Here is a 23,414-nt window from a genome sequence, read left to right on the forward strand (position 1 = left end):
AAAAAAATGGAGGAGGCCATGCGGCTCCACTCCCTGGGTCAATTTTATCCCCAAGGACCCCATCTCTCAGGTTCTGGCCTCTCCTTTGTGGACCATGGGGAGCATGAAGACCTCCGTGGTCCCTGCTGGCTCCCAAGTCCTGCGGTTACCAGCATTGCTTTTAGACAGAGGGAGCTGCTAACATGCAGCTCCCTCTGTCCAAAAGCAATTCTGCTCCACTTAGTGCAAGCAAGAGCATTTTCTGCTCTCTCTTGGATGTAATGGAGTTTGCCATCCAAACAATAACAAACATCAATGTCCCGGGGTGGGCATCCCAGAACATTGCTGGAGCCATTCCTGGGGGGTTGACTGTCCCCAGGGCCATTATTGGCTTCAGGAGGGGGGTCACGCACACCCCTACCTTTGTTTGTATTTACCCTGGGAAGTGGTGGTCCCCGGGGCTGGGGTCTTTTTAGCCCCCCACATTTTTCTTACATTAAAGCTCTGGCATCCTGGAGGCCTCTGAGACTGCGGGGGTCCATGCGGGCCCGACATTATTTTACAATGAAGCCCCTGGGAGGTGGCGGGCCTTGGGGCTGCAGGGGGGTCAAGACCCCTTGCACTTATTTTCATTAAAGGCCTGATTGGTGGTGGTCCAAGGGGCAGCGGAGGAGCCCATAAAAGCCTCCCATGTATTAACATTTACAGAAGCCCCGGGAAGGTGGTGGTCCCTGGGGCATAATAAGCCACAGGAGGGGCTCCTATGTGCCCCCTCCAATAATTACAAGTCATGTCCCCGGGATCTTGCTCACCCAGGGATCAATAATAAATTAGGTGCGGGAGCCGCAGATCCCGACAAGTATTTTTTTTTAAAAACATTTTTTGGGGCTCACGGGGGTCCCAGTGGGATGCCTCCAAGAGGCCTAGGGGGTCCAGAGTTTCCACCCTGCCCCCTTTTCTTTTTACATTTTTTGTGCAACTCGGTTTAACCAATTCCTAAGATGGCTGCCAACACTTCCCAGTTGAAGTGTTGGCAGCCAAACAAATTTCAGTAGGGTCTCCGTAGGCTGTAGAGGTCACAGATATCTATATTTTGTAAACTTAAACATTTCTAAAATTACTGCACGTATTTGCACCAAATCACAAATAGTCCACTTTTTAGCCCCACATCTAGCTTTTTCCAAATTTGGTGTAATTCCATTCAGTGGTTCGGGTTGTAGTTGTGTTAAAAAATGAAAAATCCCTATAGACATTACATGGGGAAAACGTGTTTTGGGGCCCCAACTTTTTTCTTGGCCCTCGCTTGACGGAACACCCTAAAACTTTCAACACAGCAGCTGAACCAAAAAGGGGAAGTTTTTCAAACATGTCATGAAGATTCATCAAGGGGCGCCAAAGTTATTGACAAAACAAAAAACGCTTTTCCTATGGAAACTTTCACCCAAACCATACCTAACTACGGGCAAACGCCAGTAGGATATATATATAAAGATATATAGATTTAGATATAGATCCTTACCAGTAAGTACCAGTACAGTAGTTAGGCAATGCCCATTTACAGCGCTATTATGCACAACAAAATAGATCACATTATTCAGTCTATACATACAGTCTGCCCAAAAAGGATACTTCATTTTCAAAACAAAAAGGTTTTTCACAGCTGCACATGGTGTAATGATAATTAAAAACCAAACTACTCCTTTGTGCTTCAGTCTGCAAAATGACACAACAGTGGCAAGCATAAGGCAAATGAATGAAGCAATTGGAGTCCCATACAATCATCATGAACAATTCACATATCGGGATGCCAGTCACACATCACAATAAATTAGCTCCAAATGCAAGGTCATAGAGGTGTGCAATCATGTCAGTTTTGCTGCCACATCACTTTAACTCTTAGTTTATGTCCCGCATTCCAAAAGTAATCTATGCTGTTCAGCAATCTAACACAGCATCGACATCCACTGAATCCCATGCTTGCGACCGTCCGATAACCACCTTCTCTTGAATAAAATAAACATGTCTTCAGTTCCGTCTCAGCAGCTAAATGCTGCAGCCCCTCTCCCAATTGCTTTGACTGTTCAGACTGCTTCAATGTCTCCTCCCCTGTAAACTCGGGCATCTTCAGACATTCTGGATATACTTTATTTCTCTGGCTAGGGGGGCTCTGAAGCATGTAGTTTTATGCAAAACTGCTTTCTTTTGCTGACAGCATGGTGCACCAGAAAGTGGGGGCTTATCGATCTCAAGTGCCTGCCAACTCAAAAGCAAATTCCTCCAAAACCTTCTCCAGAATAAATATACTTGGCCGATTTCATGAATATTCATGAAACTTTTCCCCAAAAACGTTTTGCCTCCTCATCTCTTTCCTGGAAAGTTTTGGAACGATACGTCAAGCAGAGGCGAGAAAAAGCGGGTCCCAAAATTCAAAATCCTCTTGAATTTTCCATTGAGTTAAGAAGAGCTACAGCAAAAACTGCTGAACGGAATTACACCAAATTCCTCAGAAAGAGAGATCTTGGCCCACCAATTGTGCTTTTTGGATAGTTAGACTCACGAGATTCTCGCAAGCGTCATAATAGAGCGTGAATTAAAAAATAGAGCCCTGTGATTGATAGAGAGACCATATGTTCCAGTGAGCCTTCACACTCTCATTGGAGCATGAGGGGCCTGCGAGTTCTGTGAGCGATGATTGGCTGGCTGTTTAAATTTTAGAAATGAAATGGCCGCGAATACTGCTTTCTTTGAAAAATTGCAGGTGTTGTGTGAGAAGGTGGGATTCTGTTGCAAGTAAACCCTCCCACTTTTTGCCAGACAACTGATGCACTTTAACTTGATGAGCCCTGGGTACCGGTCAATCAGGTTCCCAGGGCCTGTGTTCTTTCTCCAAAACTGTACCTTGTACACCCAATTGGAACTCTATGGCCACAGGTCAGCCCCTGGTAAAAGGTACCACAGGTACCCAGGGCACTGTAACCAGGGAAGGTCTCTAAGGGCAGCAGCACTTATTGTGCCACCCTTAGAGGTCCTGTACCTTTAAACTCACACACTGCCTGTGCAGGCAGCGTGTTTTGGTGCAGAACAAAGTGATACATGGCACACATCCCTGTGTGCCATGTCTACAACCCACTGCCCTGGCATAGATCAGGCACCCCTCTAGCTGTGTGCCCCATACCTGTAGTGAGGGTACAGGTGCATGAGCCCTGAACCCCTACAGTGTCTAAGTCCATTCTTAGACATTGTAAGTTCAGTGCTGCCATTAAGAGTATATGGTGCTGGGAGCTTGTCATTATGAACTCCACAGCACCATAATGGCTACACTGATGCCAGTGTTGGATTTAATGAAAAATGCACTCAGAGGGCATCTTAGAGATGCCCTCTGAGAAATGATCAGCCTCTGGTGGCTCCCCTGACTGGTATACAACAGCCTGCCTCCGCAAGACATGTTTCTGAACCCCCAGGGTGGAAGTCATCACTCCCTGAGCCCAGAAACAAAGCATGTCCTTGGCAGAGGTGTTCACACCTCCCCCAGGCCAGGAAGAGTAATCTGTGGCAGGGGAGTTTCAAAGGCATGGCAGCCTTTGTAATACGACACACAGCTTCTCCTGCTATCAGGAGCAGGCCCCCTTCCTGTCTCCCTTCCTTTTCGGCAGGCAGACAGGAGGGAAAAATTTGCCAGCACAGAAGGTGTGCCCACCTATGCCATCCCCATCCCTCAGGTGAGGGAGTCAAGGTGAAGCCTACTCTACAGTGCCCGCCATCTTGCAGATGGCAGCCACTCCCCAATCAGGATTGGGAATGTGCTTACTCCCCATGTGGGGTGAGCACACTAAGGGAGTTGTCACCCTAAAGAGAGTAGCCCATTGGCTACTGACCTCGAGATCCCTAAAACGCCCCCTTAATACTGTATTTAGGGCGCAGCCCTGAACCAAGAAGGCAGACATGAAACTACAAGAAGAAAAGAAGACGAAGGACCGAACAGCCGCACGGAAGCTAAGAAGAGGAGGACGCCCACTGACTTGGCGCCAGCCTACTGGCCTGTCCCCACCTCGAACCTTCTCTAGCAAAATCCTGGTGTGTTAGACATTTTCGCCCGGAGTCTCTGTGGCCCCCATGCATGCCCCCCCCCCCCAACCCCCAAAGCCGAAATCAAAAGCCTGGGGATTTGGCTTGATCACAATCTTACCCTAAACACCCAGGCAAGAAAAACAGCTGGAACCTGCCTTGGTCTACTACGCACTACCCGCAAGATTCTCCCCCTGCTCCCTTTCCAGTCAAGAAAGCTTCTCTTACAGGGTCTTATCCTGTCCAGAGTGGACTACGGAAATGCCCTATATCTCGGCGCACCAAAGAAAGTTACAGCCAGGCTACAGGTTGTGTAAAATACTGCTGCTCGGATCCTTACCGACACGAAGAACCGCTGCTCAGCTAAACCAGCTATTAAAACATTACACTGGTTGCCCGTGGTGCAAAGGGTGCAGTTCAAGGCCCTGTGCCTAACCCACAAAATCCTTCATGGAAAAGCCCCACCAATACTTAAGGACCTTGTTGTCCCGCATACCACGTCTAGAACCTTCGATCCTCTAATGCCCATCTAACTCAAATACCCAGGATCAAGAAAGCTCGCTCCGGAGGCCGGCATTTTTCCTATCATGCGTCCAAGTTGTGGAACGCCCTCCCGCTCGACCTCCGTGCCCAACACAACCTGCTGCCTTTTCGAAGGCTTCTAAAGACTTGGCTGTTCCCGTAACCATCCTCTCCGCGCTCGCCTGATCCACTTGGTTCATCTGTTAGTGCTGGGACGCTCACGGGCAGCCATGCGCTTTAGAAATCCCATTACAATTACAATTACAATTCTGAAGCCAGCAACCTTGAGAAACCCAGAGGACCTGCCTGCCTTCAATCCCAAAGACTCTGTTTGAACCAATCCAGTGTTCGCGGGAGACAGACTCCAACTCCCCAAGGATCCACAAGTTTCCACCACTCTGCACCCGACACCCATGGCCCGAGTTTGAGTGGCCCAACACCAAGAGGAGGTCTTCCTGGCGATCCTGACCCAAGATTCGGTGACCCCTGCCCTGTCTCAAGCCTCCCTTTGACACGTGCAGCCTCAACCCCGAAGGTCCCTCCAACCGTGACCAAGAGCTAGTAAGAAGATCCAACCCTAAAAGGCACCCCGGCACCCGATGCCCCTCAGCCTTGGGTAGCCCAACTGATGGTGCCTAACTAACCCCCAACATCCCAACTTACCTCTCCGAGTGTTGGTCACACCCAGAAGACCTTTGTCCTGAGCCTGCAGGACAAAGGACTCCCCATTGAAAGTTACGGGGCACCCGATGCCAAAGCAGCTCTCTGCACCCGGCCGCCCCAGTGCAGCTGAGGGTGCATCTTTTGTGCTGGCCTAAGCCCCCATTTGCCCTGAGCTTTAGTCCAAGAGCTTTGCTCCCACAACCTAGTGTCCTGCTCGTCAGCAGCCACCAAGCTGTGGGGGACGGAAAGTAATAGACATAGGTAGGAGAGGAATGCAGCAGAAAAAAGAGATGCAAGATGCTGTGTCTATAAATTACCTTCCTTCCCTTCAAATTTTAAAGCACTCTGATATCCCTCTGGATCAAGTTTGCGCTATATAAAACTTTAGAAATAAATAAATAACTAAATAAACTGTAGGCCCCCTATCCCTCATTGGATAACATTGGGCCTCAGCACTCTGCACCTGGATGCCCTAGTGTGCTGAGGGTGTAACAAGAGTGCATCCTTGACCCTGGGGGACCCCCGAGTCTAACCCCAGAATACCAGCTCCCACAAAAAAATACTTACCTTTGAACCGATAACACTATTTTTCTCCATAGGATAACATTGACTGTTTTTTTATGAAAAGTTTCTAAGTGTGGAGTTGGAAAATCTAAGAAATCCTTTTACAACTGTACTAACTAACAAAAATGCTTTTACTTACCTGTTTACAGGAAATGTCCCAGTGTAGTATCCAGGTATACTACACTCTGTAAGAGAGGTAATCTGAAAGTAATGTACTGGTCATTTTACTAAAAAGCCCATTCAAAGTATATGTACTGTATTTCCAAAGCATTGCATTTCTCAGTAACAGTACTGTAAATCAAAACAAAGTGCATATACAATTACAAACCAAACTGTGTTACAACTGTATATTTACTGCAAATTATTGATCATTTACCTGTGCCAGACTTGCTTGGTTCTAGGAAACAAAATAACTAAAAGAATATTTTTATACTAAAACAATTGGTCTGAAGTTCAGTCTTTGAGTGTGTGAATTAATTTGCTGACTGAGTGTATGCAACAAATGCTTAACACTGTCCTCTGGTAAAGCCTTACTGCTTGACCGCACTACCACAAATAGAGAGTGAGGTGCTATCTACTTAACTTCTGCCTACCTTTTGGGTTCCACTTGACTCTGTGCACACTATACCTCACGTTGGTATAGTATATACAGTGCCAGCTTCCTACATTATGGAAATTAAGTTAAAAGTCTATATAAGGGGGCAGCAAAAAGGCATCCTGTGCCCCTAGAGTTTGAGAGGAGGTCTCTAAGGCATTACTAATATGATGAAAATAAAAGTGTATTTTTTATTTTAATCTATGATGTCTCAGGTCTCTAATGTGATTGTGAATAGTAAAATGGAGTAGTTGAGTTTGCACTACACTGTACTAATAGAAATGCATATTGTGGTACTTGTTATTGAGAGAAAGTGTGTAAGGTATTAGTACTGTGATGAGTAGATTGTGGAATATTTTTTAAAAAAATGTTATGATCTTACAACAGTTTCACAGGATTGTGAAAAATAGGAAGGAGCAGGTAATATTTAAATGCACTCTGGTATGCACACTTGCTACTGAAGTAAGCGGTCTTAGTGGAGATGGTTTTTAATCAGAGTCTATTATGTACGCCCACCAGCATGGGAAGAGTTGTGAGTAGTGTTAAGGCTCTTCCCACACCCTACTATGCACACCCATCATCCAAGAAAGGGGTCTCAGCAAAGAGTCCAGTCCCTCGACACACCCTACTATGCATACCCATCATCAAACACAGCTTTGAACGGAGAGGGCAGTACCTCCTCACACGCTAGTATGTACACTTATCACCTTAGATAGAGGTCTCGAAGTAGTGTGGTATTTGGTTCTAGCAGATCTACATACTCTGCAAACGTACGACACTTTAAAACAGAAGTTGGCACGGACACTGGAATAAAAAAGACAAGTTTATTAATACCCCAATGGTGGTGGTACATTCAAACAATACCCTTCGGTAATGCAAGAAGTAGCACCCCGAATATCGAGCAAGTGGCTCTTTTATACCGATACAGAGGTTTGAAAAATAGGCGGTACACACATTTGAACAATTTCAGGTACATATAAGGGCATTTTTAGAGCACAGCCAACTTGTGGAAGGAGCTTAGTACTACTGGTTAGTTTTAGGAGCATTCCTGAGCAGTGACCGATCGTTAACCTCAGGGGCCTAAGTGTGCATGTACAGTCTTGACCAACACTAAAAGGTAGCCTGTTGCCGGGCAGACCAAGTGGTCATCGGGAGAGAGAAAGGACAAAAGGGCATTCTGACCACGAGGCAGTCCATTCAGTTAAAATGGAGGTTAGGAATACAAAATGGCCTCCGGAATATGGTCAAGTTTAACAGGGGAAAACTCGTGACCAGTCCATCCATACACCCTACTCCCCGCACTTATCATCTGATAGAGAGTTCTCAAAGGAGAGACCAGTCGCTTCCCAATCACCTTACTATGCTCAGCCAGCATCTGAGATAGAGGTCTCGAAGGAGAGGCCAGTCCATCTACATTCAATACTATGCATATCCAGGTTGAAAAGAAGTGGAAGCACATGAAGAGCTCTCAAATTCAACAGCATGAGCTAACTTTGGCCGAAATATCCTTTGTGAACTCCTTTTAAAACACTGTATGCATCAAAAACTTTGATGAGACATTTTTACCACATGGTCTCATATCAAAAAACTAAAAGATTCTTTGGCAGTCTGATGTGGCTGAGTTGCTGCAACTACACCATGCTACGCATCATAATCTGATGAAAACATTATAAATTATTGTAGAGGATTGTTTTGTTTGTTTTACAGTTGCTGGAAAAGTTTAATAAAATTGCTTGTGCACATTTGTTGTGTTGTTAAATTATGTTGTTTTTAGACCTGGCCCTTTTTGTAGGTTTATCCCTATGATTTTTTCTAAGCATGAGCGGATTTTGCGTATTGGCAATCCGCGGATTTGCGTATTTGCGTATTTCGAAAATACGCAAAATCCGCGGATCCTAGCGTATTTTTTTTTTTGTGTGTTCGCACGGGTTTCTGCAAGTTCGCGAGGGTTTTATTGTACAAAACGCTCGCGAACGTGCAGAAACCCGTGCGAACACAATGTGCCTGGGTATTGCGCTCGTGAAAGTCAAGGATGCAAAGTCTATCCAGCATCACAGCTGATTTTCGACGGTAGATTTGGGAAGAAGGCACATCTGCCCAGCCTTGACAACGCTTACGATTGTTTTTGGGCTGATGAATGAGTCACTGAATTTAAGCTTCAACTAGGGCACATGCTTTATTGATATCTGTAAGTGCTTCCTGTTGAGGTTTAATTTTTGTGCCAGGACCATCGTGCCAGAATGAACCCTGCCCTTCATATTTATTCAAGAAGACGCCACCGTTTTGTGCCATACCTCTACTCAACTGGAGTACTTTCTACTGGATAATCATCAGTAAGTGCTACCTCGTTGGGTAAATGTATAGTGCTTTTACTATACTACAGCTTCCTAAAGTGCCAGAGAGTTGTCTACAGCGACCATGTGTGTGTTACTATGCAATCGCCCCGAAGGGCGCAGGGGTCCCTTGGGTGAGCTGCTGCTGTAATTTACAATGGCGCCAGCAAGCTGCCAGCGCCGTGGTAAAATAGTTACAAAGTTAGCTTGCACAGGAAGCACCTGCTTCGTTTTATCCAGTGGTTCCTGTGCAAGCTAACTTTGTAACTATTTTACAACGGCGCTGGCAGCTTGCTGGCGCCATTGTAAATTGTGGGGGTTCAACTTTTGAACCCGTTACGTCCGCGCAGATTTTTTTTCGGATTTTGTGGGAAATCCGTAAAATACGTGTATTGCGGATTCCACAAAAATCCAAAAAATCCGTGGGCGTAACGGATTTACCGCTCACACTTAATTTTTTCCTCCTATTTGTCTGACACTGTTTTGTAGGCTATAGGATCCTGGGCACTTTACCACTGTTGATCAGTGCTAAAGTGCATAAGCTCTCTGTGATTATTGTGCTCATGATTGGTTATCAATGACTGGCCTATTTGATTTACTGTTAAGTCCCTAGTAAAGTATGGGGTGTGTGCCTAGGACCAGTAAGTAAAATGCTACCAGTGGGCTTGGAACACTGGCTGTGCCAAACACATGAGTAGCCCTGTAAATGTGTCTCAGACCTGCCACTGTAGTGTCTGTTCACCAGTTGAAAACTGCCATGTTGACCTGGCAAGTGTATCCTCTTGCCAGGCCCGAAACCTCCCCTTTTCTCCTAAGGTAGGCCCAATGTGCCCCCATGGGCAGGGTGCAGTGTATGTGAAAGGTAGGACATGTGCTGCTGTGTTTTACATGTGCTGATAGTGAAATACTGTGTATTTCATTTTTCACTATTGAAAGGCTGTCTGTCCCATAGGTTAACATGAGAGCTGTCTTGTAACATTTTACAAGTGTAACTTGCCATTGGGACAAGACCGAGAAATGGAGTTTAGACTCTTTGGACTCGTGGAACGTGGAGATTTTCTAGTTTAACCATCCTCTGTGCCTCTGCCTGTCTGTGTATTCACCGTCTCACTTTGGAATGACAGGAGCTGGGGATGTATATTCACTCTAGATAGTTGGGGGGTTGAAGTGTTTCCTGCCTTGCCTTGGTGTCTCATAACCAGGCTGAATAGACCTGGGCTACATTTAGAGTGGTGGGGGGAGTTTTGCTAGCTCCTGAAAAGGCTGTGTCTCCTTTGCACAATGCTGTCTTCACCCCCTGTGGTCATGCTGGATCAGGGAGGACCAAACTGGTTTTCACTGAGCTCAGAGACTCTGAAGCAAAGAGACCAATAAGAAAATGGTGTATAAGTATTGGACCTTAATTCTCAAGACTTTAGATCACTTCTAGAAACAAGAGGAGTCTCTGCCAAGGAGAAGAGCGGTCAGGAGGAGTACTACCGTTTTGCTGTTGGGTTGTTCTGCAGTTGCTGCTTTTGCCAAGGAGACGACAAAGACTGGAACTTTGATGTGAACCTGCTTGTGAAGAATCTCCAAGGGCTTGTCTGTGATTGCTTCCTTTTCTGAAGTATCAGGGACACAAAGCTTCCTTGAACTCCACTGCTGGAAGTTCTGACCTGCCAGGAAGTGCCTGTCCCATTTCTGGGCCTCTGGAGGTTGTTCCTTTTGTTGGGAGCTGAAAGAACTTGAAGAAACCATGAAAATCGATGTGTCGCCCTTCGCGCACCTAATTTTCTGATGCAGCACTGCTGAGCGGGAGATATTTCCATGCTCTACTGAAGTGCAGCAAAGAATCAATGCAGCACCAGCCAACAGCTAAAAGATCCACTGCACGCTGAGTCCTCTGCACTGATCCCTGAAGTCCGAGATCACCATACCAACTCCAATGCAGGCCCTGCTGTGCGGCTGAAGGAATCCACGCATCATGGGACCGGGGCAGAAGAAACCTAAGCAGGGTCTGTTTGCTGCTGCTGCATCGACCTCGAGCGCATCCTAGATTTCCAGGCATCGCACTTGTGGGTCCAGTCTTCTGATGCATCACCCACAGACCAGAACTGTCTTGGAATCAATGCATCACTTTCCCCTACAGTCCTGATTCAAAGCCTCTCTTCTCCTGCATGCAGCAGAACTGTTGCATCACCTCTCCAAGGGCTCAGGAACCAAAGCATTGCTGTGTTTTCTGACACATTCTCTTGTCTGCGGCTGCAACTTTTACAACGCATACCATTACAACGCATAATGCTTTTAGGCGCTGGATAGTGAATAGTTTAATTTACTATTCCAACTCCAGTCCCCGTGGATAGTAGGGAAGGTTATTGGATAGTAAATTAACCTATTCCCTATCCTAGAGCGCCCCCCAGAGCAATGCGTTGTAATAGTTTGCGTTGTAAAAGTTGCGTTGTAATGGTAGTTCGTTGTAAAACTTTCGTTGTAAAGGTTGTTCCCCTGTTTGGCCTTGCGAATTTTGATGCATTTGAGGTAGTTTGTGTAAGAATCACGCATCCTTAGTTTTCTATAGACAGAATTGCTTGAAACCTTGTAAAAGTCATATTTTGAATTGTATATATTGGATATTTGTCATTTTGGTCTTGTTTGGTTTAGATAAAGATAGTTTATTTTTCTAAATGGGTGTGGTGTCCATTTGTAATGTTCACTATATTACTGTATATCTGGTTGCAAATACTTTTTTGGGGGATAAGCCTGTCTGCTCGTGCCAAGCTACAAGGGGTTTAGGAGGGGTTATCTAAAGTGTGTAACTCCCTTATCCTGACTAGAAGCAAGGGTCCCTACTTTGTGGAGAAGTGTGGCTCAATGGTTAGAGCGGCAGAGTGGAGAAGTGTGGCTCAATGGTTAGAGCAGTGGTCCCATGCTTACGAAATATAACAAAACAAATAAATATAGACGAAAATGCTAGGGACACACTCCATGACCAAAGCAATTGGCTTGCCCTGGCGTCGTCCAGTTACTATCGCGTAAACTGGCCATACATGACGCTCGATTGTGGGTGACTGGTCCAGGCATTAAAGAAGTATTTACTTTCTGTACCTATACGCTCTATGCCTATGCCTCGGCAAAATTGAGGTTTATTGTAAAGGCAAAGTATTTAAATTGTCCTGATGATGGTTCCTATGATTTCTTGACGGAACCGAAACGCTGTCGACTTGCTTATGCACCCGATACGAATCTGATTGTTTGATTATATGTAATGGTGCAGCTTGATATTTTCTGTACAATTTATATGAAAACAGAAAAACGTTTGTTTTGCCTTAAACCTTTCCTACTTTTCTTCAACTGTGATCACCCCGTTAGTGTTGGGCACAGGCTTGTGTACCGCATAGGGGTATCGTGGAAGGTATTCTTTGCATCTATTGTTTGAAGAATTGTGTTTATTGAGTAAACCTGGAAGACCTCTGTCCGGCTGGACATGTCCTTCTGAAAATATAGAAGCATTTTCGTCTATATTTATTTGTTTTGTTATATTTCGTAAGCATGGGACCACTGTTGTTTCCATAAAATTGCTCCCCGAGGTCCCTGCCTGACTTAATTGGGGTCCCTTGTTGTTTAAAAGTCAATGGTTAGAGCGGCAGACCCTGATGCAGAGGTCTGGCCCGGGACCAGGGTTCGATTCCCGCCTCGGCGGGTCTTGGGCTCAATTTCCCCGGACCTGATAATTCTCGCCTCGGTGCCTAGTCTAATCATGGGTCCCACTCTGTGACTCTGGGCAATAGCTTGCTTAATCTCCACAACGGCCCCAGCAGCGCTGTGGATGCCTGGCTTCACCTTGGGGGTGCCCAGGAGTGGACATTTCACAGGAAAGCCAGGATGGGTTCCGCAGCGGTATGAATACAGCGCTACGAGGCCTCCGGGTAGAAGTGCGCTATATAAAATACAAACATTTACATTTACATTTGACAAGTTGCAAACCTCTGACAAACTGAAACTCACATTTCTAACAGGTATTGCAATAAAAAAAGTTTAAAGTTACTACTTTTTTTTTTATAGTTGTGATAGGGTTCATATTATTAAAGTAATGTAATGTTTAGTAACACTGCCAGATTCAGCTTCGGGGAATGCGGAAGAGCTCCTGCATGAATATGTATCTATAAGGTACTATGCACATCTTGTATGCGACAGAGTTGGTAATGAAAAAGTCATCTATTTGAATACCCTACTATGTTGACTTGTCATGCAACAATGAGGCCTCAGTAGAGAGATCAGTTTTTGTCCACAGTGTAGTATAGGGACCTCTCATACAAGAGAGAGGTTTTGGCACAGGGGCTAGTGCATCTTCATACACTACCACACACTGCTAACAGTTGTTGCAGATGTGATAATGGAGAGGGGATTTCTTTTGCTCATGTTACTGTATCTGCTTGGAACTATGGAGAGACGTTTCAGTGGAGATGTCCATCTCTGTGTACACCCTACTTCACATACCTGTCCTCATAACAAGATGTTTGAGGGAAAGATGTGTGTGTCCTCACATTTAAATATACACACCAGGTGTCCAAGAGACAGTTCTCAGTAGAGAGGCTACTCCATTTTATACCCTACTAAGGACATTCATCACCATAAAGAAAGGTGTGAGCAGAGAGAGCAGTCTCTACCCACAACCTACTTTGCAAATGTGTTAATCTGGGGAGATGTCTGACTTGACAGGACAGTGTGTCTCCATACCCTAGTCTCTATAGTTGCTATTCAAGATAGACATCTTAGCATAGAGGTAAATTCTTCTCCATACCTGTCATCTTGGTGAGACCCATTACCAGAGAGGTAAGCTTCTTTTCACATCCTACATTGAACCCCATCATCTAAGTGACAGGCCACAGGAGAGGGGCTAGTGTCTTTCTACATTCTACTCCACAGACTTATCGTCCAAGAGAGATGTGTTAGTAAATAAGGCACTTTGTCTCCACAGCCTACTATGAATACCTGTCAGCATGGGCAGTGGTATGAGCAGAGAGTTTTTTCTCACAGAGTACTACAGACACCTGTCGCCCTGGAGAGATTTGTTAGCGGGCAGGACACTCCCTTTACAGAAAGTACTGTGCATCCCTGTTACTCTAGAGAGAGGTGTGAGCAGAGAGACATCCTCTGCAAACTCCCTGCATGGTTCCTGCCACTGCATATGTGCTACACTTTTTCCAGCAGCACTTCGTTCCCTCTCCCCCTCACACCATTCAGGCAACCATTCCCTTAGTAACTATAAATCTACTTCTTGAAAATGCAATAGAAAGGCCACACCCGTAGATTCGACTTCAGCATTTTCAGATTGTTGCCACTTTTGATCTGTGTAACCCTAAACTTGGTAAGCCACTGATACCATCTTTATATTGACAGTTATATAACACATTCGTTTGCAAACTAGTTTTAAATCTGCACATATAAAGAAAGCACACACTAACATTCAAAACAGTTTATAAGTTGCAGCAGAGCTCCAATGTCACTGTGGTTTAAATTTGCATCATCCATCACGTGATAAGAACCTTATTGCGTAACGAGTTCAAATATGGACACCAAGATCCCTTATGCCTGCTGCAGTTCATTGGCCATCTTCTGTTGCAATGCTTCCCAAGCCAGAAGAGGTCCATGTCATCATATGTTGCTGATTAGTGGGCTTCAGCCCAATGGCAGACCAAACACTTTTCACTTGTGTTGTCCTCATGTTGTTGTATCTCTGCTCTGTGTGCTCTGAATGCCCGATTACAAATGACAAAAATCTATAGCAGCCTATGCCGTAGCCGTGCGGGAGGTCCTGGCTGCAGTGGGCTCATGTGCTTTCCAGGGCTTTAAGTGGGATGAAAAAACGTGGTGGTCTCTCAAAGGGGCGTGGCCAATGTAATTAAAAGCGTGGCTTAAAATTCGTAAGCTATAGATCTGTGTTTAGCATAGTGTGCCGCACAACTTGTACTTTGCTGTTTTTGTCATTGCATCCAGATATATAATACAGGGTTCAGAAAGGTTCAGCACATACCCATATATTACCTTGACATTGGAAGTGTAACAGAATTGATCATTCTCAAAATCAAAATCATTCAAGATCAGAAAAATTAATCCCCCCCAAAAATGTTATTAGAAACTCCAAATGCTTTATGAAATGCTTTTTTCTTCTTTATTTGATATTTGATAGATTATCATTCATTCGATTATTTAAAAAACACAGTACAGAATCAGAGCCATCATTGTCGATGCGGCGCGTTTCGTCTCCACGAGACTTCTTCACGCTATAAGAATATACATATATAAAACAGATGTTATCCAATATATATACATAAAATTTTCTACAACACTTAAAATTATACTAATTCATTCATTAATAACAGCTTCCATTATAAAGGGAGATTATCATATCAACAAATGTATGTATAGATCACAGGCTTGTCATAGATTTGTTTTGATGCTAATACATACAAGGAGACCTGAAAGCATGATGTCCATACGATAGTTTATATACAGCACACTATTTAGCAACACATTTCACGATGAGAAAACACAAGTTTCACAGGGATTTATTATCATTTTGTGTAAGCCAATAGGAATGAAAAAACTATAGATATAAAGAAAATATAACCTCAAATTCGAACAGTTGTGATAAGACATCATTTGTGTAGCAACAACTACACACAGGCAGGGACAATCAATCACATTATAAATGTAGCGCTGTGGCCTAGATAGTTCAAGAATACAAACAGTGCAATCATATTAATCCATTGGCCTTAGTCTAGTAATACAAAGTTCCCATTATCCTAAATTAATATGCAATAATAAAAAAGGGCAATGCATACCTCTTTGCGTTTTTATTTATTTTTTAATCGAAGCCAAATCAAGTTCAAAAAGCTAAAATCTCCGATGGTTAAATGAGATGTTCCTATTAAAAGAAAAATCTGAAACAAAAAATATATACCAAGTTGTAATTACCCACCACAAATGCAGTTCTACGCAATTATTATAATTCACAGAGCAGCGGTATGTACGGCTGTACTAGTTAAAATTTACATACTGTGTCATCAAAAGCACCCCATTATTTTCCTTTGTTGGACTTATTATTAATTTATAAATGTTCTTCCAAGGCGGTAAGGTTGCCCGTAATCTGCAAAAAAAAAGGATATGTTTTCATATTTTTACTCTGTTCATCTCACATGTATCACAGTGACAGAGATTGTACATATCTAACATAGAAAAACATTTGTTGTCTTTAGGTTTAAAAAATGCCCGCTTATGCATGATGGCATTATATATACAAACAGTACAAAAGGCATGTGCACACAATAGCTGCCGAGAATCATATGAGTGCAAAAGGTTATCCACTCTCTTTTTGACATTCATAAATGTCTTTGATGATCAGACTTATTAGTATTGGTAAAATTATCAGACTTTGTATGCAGTCAGAAAATATGTACTTTAGAAAAAACAAATGAAATTCCGCAATTTAGACCCAAAATCTAGGTCATAGATAAACGTGAAGAGCACAAGCGCCCCAATGGCATGTACATGTGTGGAATATCCAACCACAGTATGCACTTAATGAAAACATTTTTGATCACACTAAATTGTACATAGGACTTTTCGTGTGTAAAACATGTTGGCTACGATGTACACCGAGACAACATGATTTGGTTTTCAGAGCTAAAGTTCAAAACCTTAGCGATCATCGCTACAAAATAGCCGCCATATTGGGGTATGTATAAAAATTAAATTACGCAGTATAAACCCAAAATCTTGGACTAAAATAACCGTGAAAAGCACAAGCATCATGTTAGCATATACATTTGAGGAATATCCAACCACAGTGCGCGCTTAATAATAAATTTTGATCGCACTAAATTGTACACAAAACATTTTATGTCAAAAACATGTTTAACTATGATGTGCACAGAGACAACACGATTTGGCTTTCGGAGCTAAAGTTCAAAGCCTTAGCGATCATCGCTCCAAAGTTGCCGCCATATTGGCGTGTGCATGTGGAACAAGTCTACCATTCAAAACACCGCTTTTGAAATATTAACTTCAAATGCACCCAAAACGTGCATGGTAATATTTAAAGAAAGAAGAAGATTTTTCACTAAAGAGCATAACTAAATAAATATATAGGGCATTTAAGCATATACGATCAAGTTAAGAAAGAGAAAAAGGAGCAAAGTTAAAATCACTCAGTAACGAGCCCATTTGATTAACCCTCTAGTCTTGTTAATTTACTGTGATGTGCAGGACGAGACGTTCAGTATGATATCCAAATCTATCGGGTAAACGAACAGAATCGGTTTCGTGTTTTGGCCATGTTTTTATACTTGTATCCCTGATAGCTTGCACCTGGGTTTACTTGTAAGACAGCAAACATCGACGATGGTGTGTTGTAATATCGACAAACACCAGATAAAACGGTTGGCTATTTTGAAGTATGTTCGCTAAGCACCTGATATATATATATATGTATAAGGTATTAATGTTTTTTACCTTACATTCACATTAGTACATGTGATTTATTTAATTTATGAGAAATTACATTTAATTCTATGATTTGTATATTTTAAAAAAATAAAACATATAACAAACAAAAAGAATTTTGTGTTTTGGTCATATAATTTTTCAGAAAATAGCACATATAACAAACAAAGATAATTTCGTTTTTTGGCCATATGATTGTATTCGGATCTGTGATAGCTTGTACCTCAGTTTACTCATTGGGCAACAAACATTGAAGATGGCATATTATAATTGCAACTATCATCTGTAAAAACGGTCGGCCATTTTGAAGTGGGTTTACTATATAACTAATTCATTAAATTTAGAAAAGTATTGATGTTTATTTTTTGCATTATTTCCATGGTTGATACTCTAATTTGATTAGGTTTTGGGGATAGCATATATACCCTTTTTAGTCATCACGCTTTCTTATATTGATTTGTTTCTTCAAACTCCTAATTCATTACGCACAAGGTAAAAAAAGGCATTGACCACAGTGCGCTCCCTTTTCTGTAAATGTCAAAGACTACATCAGACATTTTAAAATGTATTCATTAGGCATCTAATCCGTATAAGTTCAAGCTCTCAAAGCATTTTGTTCACTAACAAAATAACTCAAAATCATGATTAATCATTAGTGAAAAATCGCAAACATTTTGAACAAACAATACAAACATGTTCGCAGTCTTAACATGCTCATAGGCACATAATTAAGTGCAATATATCACAATAAAAAATCTGTTAGAAAGCACATGTTGCATATTTTTGACAGTGCATTTACCCAAGAATATAAGGACACATATAACAGTGCACATAGCCAAAAATAAAAAGACACATATAGCAGTACAAAAAGTTTTAGCAATTAGCAAAGTGATCAATGTTCTTAAAGAGCAGCCTGCTATTAATCATACTGTTCTTCGATTAATGAAAAATAGAACCAGACATAGATGTACTATGTACTGGTCTTTTATTTTAAATCAGGAGTCAATTTTAAGAAAGAACCATGCATTTTTAATTTCTTTGATGTTTTAAAGAAAATGGTGCAGCTCATTATTAATGTTCAGGCCGAACATCACAGATCTCAGTCGGCAAATCCAACGTGCTTTGACCTGTCTTAGATGGTTAGTTCTATCTCCTCCTCTTTCATTGCCAAGTATATGACCAGTGGCATGAAATGTTATTTTTGTATTTTCTGGATGTTCTGACTGTATGTGGACAGAGGCCGAATATCTGTCATCTTTGTTTTTAATAGCACGAACGTGCTCTTGTATGCATGTTTTTAAACTACGCACACTACTACCCACATAGGCCTTTTTACATGAACATCTAATCAAATACACAGTGTGGGTTGTGTTGCAATTGATAAATGACTCCATTCTGAATTCCCTTGAGTTGTTGTTCTTGAAATTTACAGTTTTGTTTTCTCCTCGTTTATATACGCAACAATTCCCACATATGAAAAATCCAAAAGGTTTTTCAGGTATCCATGTTGAGGATGCTTGACATGGTCATTTAATAAAACTAGGGCATATCAGATTTTTTATAGTCCTTCCCTTTCTGTATACCACTTTTGGTTTTCATGGAACTACATCAAAAGGTAACGAGTTTGACTTCAAGAGATGCCAGTTCTTTCTCAAGATGTTAAAAACATGGACACTATAGATATTGTATTCAGTTACAAAAGTCACATCAGTACAATGAATATAATTTTTTTTACAATTCTTTTTCAGAAGGGTAGTTTTACGATCAGTCATCTTGATTTTATTCTCTGCCTTTTCTAAGCAATCTTGGTCATAACCTCTTTTACTGAAATTGTTCTTAATTGTTTTCACATTTTTCATAAAATTGTGTTCTTCAATACAATTTCGACGATCTCTTATTTCACCGAATGGGATAGCAGAAATTGTGTTTTGGGATGACAACTGGTTGCATGGAGAACATTATTGCTTGCCGTAGGCTTTCTAAAGATATCACTGTGTATAATATCTTAATCAGCATACAAGCGGAGATCAAAAAAATCTATCACCCGCTTGGAACTTTTTATCGGACATTAAAGCTAGTGGCATTCAAGTACTGAGGTTATGCATTTAGCTCTTCACTACTGCCCTTCCATATAAGAAATATGTCGTCGATATATCTTCCATAAAATAGGATGTTATCAATCCATTTACCTGCAGATATATAATACAGGTAACATCATACCTACAAGAAGTCATGTCTATTGGCTTTGTTAATGGTTGTTAGTTGCATACAAAAAATAAGCAGCAACTGTGGTTTGTTGTATATATTATTAACCCTTTCTATGATCTTGACAGAGCAGTTCCGTCTTGAGTCACCGTGGGCGTGTGCTCATGAAGGCACCGCTTTGTCATGGCACCCACGCATGGGGGAAGCGCTGGTGCTCCCCCTATGAGCAGCCCATCTAGCCCTCACAGACAGGGATGGCAGCGGAAGAGTTACCGCTGCCACCACAGACCCCCTCACTCCCATGGGAATCCCATGACATCAGCGCGCACAGCGCATGCTGACGTCGGCAGGAAGTTCCTGACGCTCTGGAAGCCATTTGCTTCCAGGCGTCCGACGAACAAGGTAGGTTTCCTTGTTCCTGGGGAGATTTCCTCCTTGCATCAATGCCTGATGTTTCTTTGCATGGCATTTCTGCTTCACGATCACGCACAGCGTCACGATCGTACAGCAGAAATGCCCCCACTAGGCGTCAGGGATTAATTTTGTTTAAATGGAACCGCCCTCTTGGGCAAGGGTCGCAAACTGCATGGATGTTTTTTCTGTCCCCTTCCCTGGGGGCATATTGGCTGGTTTTCTGGCCGTTCTGCCCCCAAGGGGGTCAGAAAACCCCACTGGCCACCAGGGATTAAACAGGGATGTATTAATTTAAATGGAAGTGGCCCCCTTGGGCAAGGGTCGCTTCCAAAGGGGCTTAACATTTGTGCATATTTTTTCTGTCCCCCACCCCCCAGGGGGAGCGGATCGGCCTGTTTTTTGGGCCTTTCTGCCAGAAAACTTCACTAGGCACTAGGGATGGTATTTATTTTAAAATGGAAGTGACCTCTTGGGCATGGGTCGCTTCCAAAGGGGCTCAAACGTCTGCCACGTTTATCTGCCCATTTTTTTGACTTTGCTGTCCCCGGAGGGGGGTGGGGGGGGGGGGTAGAAAACCCCACTAGACACCAGAGATTATATATTTTTTTTAATGGAAGTGACCCCTTGGGCAAGAGTCGCTTCCAAATGCGGTCATGTTTTGTGCATGTTTTTTCTGCCCCCCCCCCTAAGGCCAGATCAGCCCATGTTTTTGGCCTTTCGGCCCCCATTACCCACTAGGCACCAGGGATTGTGTTTTTTAGTGTGTGGAAGCGACCTCTTGTGCAAGGTTCGCTTCCAAAAGGGGTCATAATTTGTGGATGTTTTTTCTGCCCACCCTCCCTGGGGGCAGATCGGCCATTTTTCTGGTGGAGGGGGCAGAAAATCCCACTAGACACCAGGGATTTTCTTTTATAGGTAATGGAAGTGACCACTTGGCCAAGGGTCACTTCCAAGGGTGTTAAATTATGCTCATGTATTTTTTGACCCCTGGGAACATATCTGCCCCTTTTTTTTGGCTTTTCTGCCCTAGGCGGAAGGCAGAAAACCATACTAGGCACAAGGGATTTCTTTTTTTTGCAAGGGGACACATTTCTGTCTGCTGTTTTGGTTTCTGCCCCACCTGGGAGACAGATTGGCCTGGCAGAAAACCGCACCTAATCCCCATTTTTCTCAGCCCTCTTTAAGGTCCCATCTGGCAGATTGACCATTTGGGTAGTGACATAGTGTGTTATAATTGTAATTCTTTTATTTCTTGTGACTTGTAATTGTAATTTTTTATTTCTCTATTTTATTCTAGTTAGTTCAAGGCTTTTGCTCTTTAGACTGTTCCAAGTTGCGTTTTCGTTACTGGTGGTTCGGCCGTTTGTGTAGTTGCATCTGTTTTTGTACTATTTACTCTAAATGAGTTTAATTTCCCTCCATGAATGTATTTTTTGCAAATGGTGTAATAATAGCAGTATGTTTGGCTTCTGTTTTTAGAGTGTCAAAATCTTTTTGCATTAGTGCTTGATGTGTACTTTGTTGTCTTGTGAGTAATTGGTTTTGTTTTTTCTTTCTAGTAGGATATTGTTGCTTTTTGTTGTGTGTCTGCAGAGTAGGTGCTGGTGAGTGTAGCTATCTTTGGCAAGAGAGTCATATTGTTTTTGAGTATATAGATCTTTGTGCTAAAGCCACACTTTGTTTATTACTTATTTTGCACAGTGTTAGTTGTTGTTGACTTGTTTGTGAAGTCTCCTTTCTTAGTGAGGATTATGGCTAGTCTCAGGATTACTGATCAGCAGGTTGTTGGTATGCTTTTTGAGTCTTCCTCTGACCATGGTTCTGAGACTGACTCTGCATCTGAGGCAGAGGAGGAAGTGGAAGATTCAAGCAGTGTATTTTCTGTCTACGAGGAATCATCGGATGTTGAAGCTACTCTCAGTGAGGATGAAGCTACTCTTAATGTGGATGAAGTGCCTGTTTTAGAGGAGGACATTAATGTGCCGATAATGCAGGAAGGGGCATCTGGACTGCCGCCTGGGGCTGCAGGGCTTCCCATTGGAAGTGCTGACCTCTGGGTTGCCCCAGGCATGGTGCAGCCGGCATTGCCAGACTTTACTGGTGTTCCAAGGTGTAGAGTAGATACTGAAAACTGTTTGCCAATACATTTTTTTCTGATGTTTATGAATAATGATTTTTGGGCAGAGATTGTTGAGCAGATTAATTTGTATGCTGAACAGTATTTGGGAGACCACAGTGTCAGCCTTAAGCCCCAGTCTAGAGCTACCAGGTGGACTCCCACAAATCTAGAAGAGTTAAAGAAGTTCTAGGGTTTAACTTTTTTGATGGGCTTGCTAAGGGAGCCATCCATGTCTTCATATTGGTCTACTAGTCCCTTAATGGCAACAGCTATATTTCCGGCAGTCATGAGCCGTGATAGGTATTTGCTTCTGCTTCAGATGCTTCATTTTGTCGACAATGGTTTGATTGTGACCGTCAATTTAAGATTCGGCCAGTCATTGATCACTTAGTAGATCGATTTTCTGAGAACTATGCTCCAGGGAAAGAAATAGCAGTGGATGAGTCTTTGGTCTTGTTCAAGGGCCCCTTTGTTTTTAGGCAATACATTCCTGGTAAGAGGGCATGCTTTGGAATTAAGATGTAAATGCTGTGTGACAGTAGGACTGTATATGTCTCTAATTTCAGGTTGTACACCGGTAGGTATTCCAGGATTGACCCCTCTGGTTGTCCGTCAACTTTTGGAGTGACTGAGAAAATTGGGCGGGAACTTGGTAGAGGACTTTTTAAGAAAGGTCACCAATTATATGTAGATAACTTCTATACTGGTGTGCAGTTGTTCAGGGAATTGGACATAGTGGACACTTGCTTGTGGCAAAATCCGCTCTTACCATAAAGGTTTCCCAAAAGAACTTGTTTGTCAAAAGCTTGTGCGGGGCAGTGCAGTGCGTTGCGTAGTGAGAAACTTCTAGCTGTGAAGTTTTCAGACAGAAGAGATGTCTCCATGCTGACTACCATCCATGATGAAAGCAGTTCACCTGTGACTGTTTGGGGTCAGGTTGCTGAAGCGCGCAAACCTGTGTGCATTTTAGACTATAATAGGCACATGGGTGGTGTTTATTTATTTATAAAGCACCAGAATCGATCCCCGAAGGGGTATCTCTGTGCTCTGGACGGGCAGCGTGTGGAAAACTGTTGATAGAATAGATCAGCAGTTGGAACCTTACACTGGTCTTCGTAAGGCTTACATTTGGTATAAGAAGTTGGCTATCGATCTTTTCCACTTGGCAACCTTTAATGCTTTTGTTGTATTTAAGGATTGTTAACCTGAGTCAAAGTTGACTTTTGCTAAGTATCAGGAGTCTGTAATAGGCAGTCTTATTGTAGTAGAACAGGCAAGTATTTCTAGATTTATAGTGGTGGAGGATGTGGCTAGATTGAAAGATCGCCTCTATCCTGATCACATTCCTCCCACGCCCTCAAAATACTTTCTCAGTAGGAGATGTAGAGTCTGTTGGCGAAGAGGTACACGGAAGGAGACTTGTATGTACTGCCCTGAGTGTCCATCTAACCCTGTGCTATGTGTGCCTGCT

The 23,414-nt window shown here is 42.9% G+C and overlaps 1 protein-coding gene across 3 annotated transcripts in view; it reads right to left on the reverse strand.

The window, feature by feature from the left end:
* The window catches only part of NXNL2 (nucleoredoxin like 2), a 223,341-nt gene that overhangs the window by 158,900 nt on the left and 41,027 nt on the right, over positions 1-23,414 (reverse strand). Inside the window, exon 1 of one of the 3 annotated variants that reach the window (XM_078675651.1) lies at positions 15,546-15,645. The exons of the other annotated variants lie outside the window; for them this stretch is intronic. The gene's annotated coding sequence lies outside the window, so the exon portion shown is untranslated. Of the gene's footprint in view, positions 1-15,545; positions 15,646-23,414 lie in introns of those variants that run through there. 3 annotated transcript variants of the gene reach the window in all.

Source organism: Lissotriton helveticus, chromosome 2_1 (genome assembly GCF_964261635.1).
Source record: "Lissotriton helveticus chromosome 2_1, aLisHel1.1, whole genome shotgun sequence".
Classification (NCBI taxonomy): Eukaryota; Metazoa; Chordata; class Amphibia; order Caudata; family Salamandridae; genus Lissotriton; species Lissotriton helveticus.